This window comes from Hemiscyllium ocellatum, chromosome 30 (assembly GCF_020745735.1).
Source record: "Hemiscyllium ocellatum isolate sHemOce1 chromosome 30, sHemOce1.pat.X.cur, whole genome shotgun sequence".
NCBI lineage: Eukaryota > Metazoa > Chordata > Chondrichthyes > Orectolobiformes > Hemiscylliidae > Hemiscyllium > Hemiscyllium ocellatum.
The window spans coordinates 33,830,913-33,838,862 of NC_083430.1; positions in this window are offsets into that span (position 1 = coordinate 33,830,913).

The window sequence follows — 7,950 nt, forward strand, 5'->3', positions numbered from 1 at the left end:
ACAAATAAGAAACAAAATTAGAACCTGCTGGTTCTGAGGAAGGGTCACTTGAAGCAAAATATTAACTCTGATTTCTCTCCACAGATGCTGCCAGACCTGCTGAGTTTTCCAGTGATTGCTATTTTTGTCTCTGGGACTGGTTAATTTTGTATATTGGAGAGGTCAATTTATAAACGTGGCTCAGTGGCTAGCAGTGACTTGCCTATGAGTAAAAAGGTCATGGATTCAAGTCCTACTTCACGTCCCTAAATATATAAACCAAATAAACTGAATGGAGTGTGAAATAACTGCACAGAGGCTGGTGTCCCTTCACCAAATCACCCTTTAATCGCATGTACACAGTACATGAGCTCAGGCCAAATAGCTCAGAGCCAATCCGTAGAGTGAGGAAACTTTCTGAGACTAGTATTTTATATACTTTTTATTTTATTAACCAGTACAAATTACAAACAAACAGTTAACAACGAACAGCAGTTTACAGGGGAAAGGGGTGGCAAAGCCAGACTCCAAATCCCACCGTACAACCCGTTCACAGGGAAAAGAGGACAAACCTGAAATCCCACCTTATTATATCAAAAAGGAAACAGTAGACGCAGTCATATATAGACAGTCTGATAAACTGAAAAATAAAACAGTGTATATATCATAGACACTCCTAGCAACCCAGCAAACCACCCAACTCTCCCACCTTCCAACAACACAAAAGCAGCTCTCCCCATGCCCTTCCGGCTCTGGGTCCGCTCTGACACATCTGTCAACCACCCCTAGGACAGCCCATCCTGTTTCTTTTCCCCACCCCAGGACGACATTGATCAGGGTGGCCTACCCACCCTCCTGCTTTTGGGGCAGCCTATCTATCTTCCAGTTCTCAAGATGGCCTACCCAGAATCCTCTCCAGTATACAGACTCCACTCCTGAAATGCAAATGTAAACCCCCACAGCACACACACAGGTATTCAGTCTCCATAGAGGCCTGGTCTATCCAGAGAGAACCAGGCCCACAAACAGGAATACAGTTCATTGTAAAATGTGCAGCTAATGCAGTTAACTCAGAGGGCATGGTCCACTCCATCAGGCACGGGTCCACTGCAACAGGCAGAGGCAAATGCTCACCTCCCAGACACACACAAAGTTGTTCAATCTTTACAGAGGCCTAGTCTACCCATGAAGGGATAGGTCTACCCATAGAGGAACAATTCATCTGGAAAGGTGCATTATCTCACAAAGCCTCAGTCCAAACACCAAAAAGTGAAAACACACACAAAAAAGAAATCCAAAGTGCAAGAGCTAAGCCCTGCCATAAAATCAGCATTGGTCCTTTTCTCCAAATAAAAGAAAAGAATAACACACAGGCTGTAACCAGCCAGTGAAACAACAGTTCCCTAAAGAGAATTGAAATACACATGTAACACATTGACTGTATAGATCAGCAAACTTACAAATCAGTCCTCAATTAAAAAGAGCTATACCAGTTAATAAAACTGGCTGTATAGATCAGCTAGTTCAGGAATCAGGTTTCCCCCAAAACAAACAGAAACCAAAAGTAGCAGTATACACTGTGGCCAACCAGCACTGCGTCAGTCCCTAGAGTGAGAAGACTCTCTGAGACTAGTGTTTTATTTTTATTTTTGCCCCACACTATCACCTAACTGCGATAGTGCTTATTTTCCCCAGCACCCATGCCATGTGCAGGTATAGGAAACAGTGAAGAACAATAAGTGTGTAAAACTTTACTTATATTCCACCACCAGGAAGAGAGGAGACTCCAGAGAGGCCAGGGATAAGCAGCGCTCTTCACAACAAAGGGTATCATCAAACAAAAGTGAAGGGGAAAGCAGGGATTAAATCAAGATAGATTTGGAGGGGGAAATAAACGCTCCAATATTAGTGTTTTTGTTTTTTTTTCTTTTTCTCCTTTTCCTCTACTTTTAAAAATTGTTCCCCACACAACCGCCTAACAGCAGTAGTGTTTATGTTTCCCCAGCACCCATGTCATGTTTGTGCAAGTGTCGGACAGTACAAAATAACAAGTGCGTAAATCTTTATTTATATTCCACCACTAGGAAGAAAGGAAACACCAGATTGGCCAGTGACAAACAATGCCCTTCTCATCAAAAGGCAATGCTGCGTGATCAAAATGTGAAGGGGAGGGCAGGGATTAAATCCAAATAGAGTTGGAGGGGGGAATAAAGCACTCCATTACTAGTGGGTTTTTAAAAATTTTTTCCCCAGCACCCATGGTGTGTGTGTGCACATGTGAGACACAGTGAGAGACACAAGATGCACGAATCTTTATTCAATTTCCACCACCAGGAAGATAGGAAAACACCCGAGTGGCCAGTGACAAGCAGTGCCCTTCACAAAAGGGCAATGCTGTGTGATCACTAGTGTTTTATTTTTTCTTTTTTTTCTTTTTTCTTTTTTTCCTTTCTGTTTTCTTTCGTAATATTGAGTTGAGCACCTTTTTTTTAAATTAACCCCCACACTACTGCCTAACTGCAATAGTGCTTATTTTTTCCCCAGCACCCATGGTGTGTGTGTGTGCAGGTGTGAGACACAGTGAGAGACACAAAGTGCATGAATCTTTATTCAATTCCCACCACCAGGAAGATAGGAAAACACCCGAGTGACTAGTGTTTTATTTTTTTCTTCTTTTTCCACCACCAGGAAGAAAGGAAACACCCGAGTGGTCCAGTGACAAGCAGTGCCCTTCACGTCAAAGGGCAATGCTGCGTGATTCTCCTGGTTATACATTTTTTTCATTAACCTCCACACTACTGCCTAACTGCGGTAGTGCTTATTATTTTCCCCAGCACCATGGTGTGTGTGTGTGTAGGTGTGGACTAGTGTTTTTTTTTGTTTTTTTTAAAATGCTGCGTGATTCCCCAGTTTTTTTTTTCTTATTTTCTTTCTTCTGCGGTAGTGCTTATTTTTTCCCCAGCACCCATGGTGTGTGTGTGTGCAGGTGTGAGACGCAGTGAAAGACACAAAGCGTACAAATCTTTATTCAATTTCCACCACCAGGAAAATAGGAAAACACCCGAGTGGCCAGTGACAAGCAGTGCCCTTCACAAAAGGGCAATGCTGTGTGATCACTAGTGTTTTATTTTTTCTTTTTTTTATTTTTTCTGTTTTTTCTTTCCTTTTTCTCGTAATATTGAGTTCAACACATTTTTTTTAATTAACCCCCACACTACCGCCTAACTGCGATAGTGCTTATTTTTTCACCAGCACCCATGGTGTGTGTGTGCAGATGTGAGACACAGTGAGAGACACAAAGTGCATGAATCTTTATTCAATTCCCACCACCAGGAAGATAGGAAAACACCCGAGTGACTAGTATTTTTTTTTTCATTATTTTTTCTTTTTCCACCACCAGGAAGAAAGGAAACACCCGAGTGGTCCAGTGACAAGCAGTGCCCTTCACGTCAAAGGGCAATGCTGCGTGATTCTCCTGGTTATACATTTTTTTATTAACCCCCCACACTACCGCCTAACTGCGGTAGTGCTTATGTTTTACCCCAGCACCATGGTGTGTGTGTGTGTGTGCAGGTGTGGACTAGTGTTTTATATCTGTCATCCAGAGCACCCGGACTGGCCCAGGTTCACAACTCCAATCAAGAATCTCATAGTTAAAGAGATCCACCTGGCTCCTGTTCCAATTTCTACAAGGTTCTATCTTGTTTGAGATGACTTATTTTATTTAACCAATATCCAATCTTTCCTTCTGGGTGAATGTAAAAGATTACAATAGTCCACCTTAAAGAATATCAGAGAATATTGCTTCCCCTACATCTTTGTCCTGACCAATATTTATGTTAATTATCATCTATATCAATTAATGGGGTGATTTTCTTCCTTTCTGTTGGTAAGAATTTGCTGTGTGGAAATGGATGCTGCCATTTCTGCATCTTTTGCCTTTTAATGATTTTGCTGCAGTTCAAATATAATCTAGAGGCTCTAAAGCCACATGACATGAAAGATATGACTTGCTCTTGCACTCCCATTCTTGCTCTTTCCCTTTCTCACATGCTCTTTCTCATCCGTGTGCTCACTCTCCCTTCCTTTCTTTTCCATTTCTTTACATTAATCATCTTGGTTCCCAGACCTGGTATGTAAGGCAAAACCACAAATCCTAAAACCTTAGCTTGATTCTTCAGTTCCGAGACTGCCTTCCTGCATGGTCAAGGGTAAGAGGATATAAGAATTGGCCATAGCATTCATATATAGTCAAATAAATTGGATGTCTAATGCTGTTATCATCATCGGATGCTTAACTGGCCTTTGCTACATCAAGTGTAAGGTATCATTTTTGCATTGAATATGTACAATTGGTATTAATTCACCTCTTGATGTTGGACGTCTGTCTCTCTAATGATCAACAATCTGAAACCTTACTATTGCAAGGTTGGCATTCAGTACCATTCTTGGTTGGCATTCATAAGCTGGTGGCCGGCTTTTGTACTACTACAGACTGTGCAGTGAGAACACCTTCCACAAAGCTATCATGTTGTGAGATTCAGGACTTGAAATGTTAACTCTGCTTTCTCTCTACACTTGCTATCAGATCTCAGTTTCTCCAGCAATTTTTTGGTTTTGTTTCAGATTTCCAGCCTCCATAGTTCTTTATTTCCTTTTAGGTTTTCATGTGCCTTCTGATGTCTCGGAGGTCACAAGTTTCAGTCATATTACTGAAGGATTTTTTCGGATGGAGTGGAGACGTTGATCTAACCTCATGCGCAGAGGTAAATATAACAATGCTAGGCATTTGCTACTTAATTTGCTTTGAATAATAAACAGTGCAGGTGGACTTATGATTTCCAGAGTTTAGTGTTGTGTGCTCAATATAAGACTGTTCTCCCAAAACCAGCCAGTGAAGTAAATGATGACTTGAAGAAAAACATGCAAATGCTGGAAATCTGAAATATAATCAGGAAATTCTAGAAATACTCTGCAGATAAGGCAGTATCTGTGGAGAGAGGGAAGCCTGGTCAACATTTTGAGTCTGTGATGTTCTATCACAATCCTCGCAAAAAGATTAAGTTCCTGAAGTATTCACACTACTTCCTTTTCCACAGATGTTGCCAGAATACCCACTACAGAAAGATCCCAGTATTCTAATTACACTCTTAGCATGTTTTGCAGATCAAACACTGTGGAAAAAACTCACTCCCAGACCTTTGAACTTTACTGGAATCCTATTGACAATATAATTGTAGCACTGTAATCTTGTACCTGGTGCAGACTGGTGTGTGGTTATTCAAGCAAATGTTTAACAGAGGGAGAGAATAATGAAAATTAAAGCACAGCAACAAAGTGAGACTAGAGAGAAAGCATTCCAACATGGCAAGCCCTAATTTAGCAGCAGCACTAGAACCACCACTTTAGAGATAACAAGGTACAGAGTGGAAGCAACAAAATGTTAGGTCTCTGCAGGGCAATCCTGTCCATTTTAATTACCATGCCTTACTGGATTGAGCTAAAACAGTCATGACGTTAGTGGCCACTTCTGGATTGTCCTGTCTGATCAGAGAGTGTGGCCTTGATGATGGATTGCATCTGTCACTGGAAGAGTTTCTACTTGAATGGATCCTGGCAGGAGGCAAAATGGCTGCAGCCAATGAAGTTGCTCAAGGCCAGAGAGAGACAAAGCATATCCCAGCACTGACATTCCGATTCTTAGCGGGAGGTGATGCTGGTTGAAGTGAGAACTAGAAGGTTGTTTCTTGTGGACAGCAGGGAAGAAGAGAGGAAAACCACACAAAGTAAACTACTGTGCATTGAAGTTCCACAAGCTATTAGCAACAGGGATTAGGTTCCAAGGCACAGTGTCACAAGAGGTTAGAGAGATATGGGCCAAATGCTGGCAAATGGGACGAGATTAATTTAAAAATCACACAACACCAGGTTATAGTCCAACAAGTTTAATTGGAAGCATTAGATTTTGGAGCGACGCTTCTTCAGCAGATTAATTTAGTGTTTTTGGTTTACATGGATGAGTTGGACCGAAGGATATATTTCCATGCTGTATATTTCTATGGCTCTCTGACTCATGCACAGACTCCACCAACACCATTATAGATACACACATTCACCTGCAAAATGTCCCAGTAAATCCTATAAGTGGACAAGATCAAATTAAGTTTCTGACCCACTGGAATATGACCTAACCCATGGCAGTTAAAATTCTGCCCTTGGATTTTGGCTTAGACACATCCATGGTTTCTGAATCTGCTTATTACCCCCACTATTAAGTGGGTTAATGGGTTAAAGTCACCATTCTGATACAGTTATAGATTGGTTTGGCTCCCAAAGAGGATAATTTAAATATTTGCGAAGTGCAGTCACTGTTATAGAATGCAGGCAATCAAGTGTATTTGTTTTACGTAAAAACCATTTTACATTTTTTCTGAGAACCTATTTACAATTTAATGTGCAGAATGGAGAGCGAGATTGGTACCAATAAAGTTTTAAAATATTATTTTAAGACGAGCAGAATTCTTGCTCTGTGACTCAAAGTCACTATCACACACTCCCTGTATGCAAAGTTGGCATAGTGTCAGATTAGCAGAAGGGACAATGTGCTAGTCCTTGCACCGAGTTCTCTGTCATTGTGGAAAGCACCAGACTGGGGGTGATTAAAAAACAACCTCAGCAGGTCTGGCAGCATCCTCCTGTGGAAAGAGAAACAGAGTTAACATTTTGAGTCCAGAACGGCATTTTGTCAGAACTGAGTGGGAGCTGGAGCTTTAATTTTCCATCCTCCTACATTGTTTGTGGAGGTGATAGCCCTAGTGGCATTATCAGTGGACTGTTAATCTAGAGACTCAGGTAATGTTCCAGGGACCCGGCTTCAAATCCCACCATAGCAAAAGGTGGAATTTGAATTCAATAAATATCTGGCATTATGAATCTAATAGCTATTATAAATCCATTGCCATTTTTCAGAAAACCCTTGTGTTTGACAAAATCCTTTAGGGAAGGCAATTGCAGTCCTTAACTGGTCTGGCCTACATGTGACTCCAGACTCTCAATAAATTGTTGACTCTCACTGTCCTCTGGGCAATTAGGGATGGGCAATAAATGCTGCATAGTCAGTGACATTCTCATTCCTGTTAAAGAATAAAGAAAAACACCACCCCATTTTTGCCCAGAACCAGTGTAGCAAGGGAGGTTTGACCTGCTGTGATTTCCAGCATTTTTAATTTCCCTGAGCAATGACTGGTGTATTCCGAGTTTATGCTTGGAAAGATTTTCTTACCTTAATGTTTCATGAAACATTCTGCACATTGTTCTTTGAGATTGATCATATGATTTTATTGCAACTGACAGAGGAAATGTTCACAATCATTTGAGATGTCTCAACAAGCAAAATGATGAGATTAGCTGTTAGTTGATACTTGGTAAAAATTGCTCAGTTTTTTGAAAGAATCGCGATAGGCTGAACGATCTCCTGTATGATTTTAGTTATTACCTGGCCGACCACATTTGCTTTCATCAATCAGAATTTAAATATAAAATCATTTTATTAAAGTCCTCAATTTACCTGTCTGATGGTATTGGACTAGCAGGTTAGAATCTGTACCTCACAAGAACTGCTACATTTATTACAAGTGTATTAGTTTACAAGTTTATTCTCTTTTCCTTTACTTATCTCTTGTCCTGAGGTCAGATGGCATTCGGGATAGCATATGATCCTAACGTAGACTCGAGGGATCCTGGGGGGGGACCTTGTGGCAGTGTGGGTGAGCCCAGTGTAGACTTGAGTGACCCCCTACTTACTTTATCCAGGCAAACATGGGACCTGATCTCGGAATCGGCGGCTGCTACATCGGTGAAGGTGATATTGGCAAAGTAGGCCCAGTGACAGAGTATGCTGCCTGAGGATCAGTAACTCCATCGTTGGTTGGATTCAGTGTAGGCAGGGGTGAGGTGGTGGAAAAGGAATGA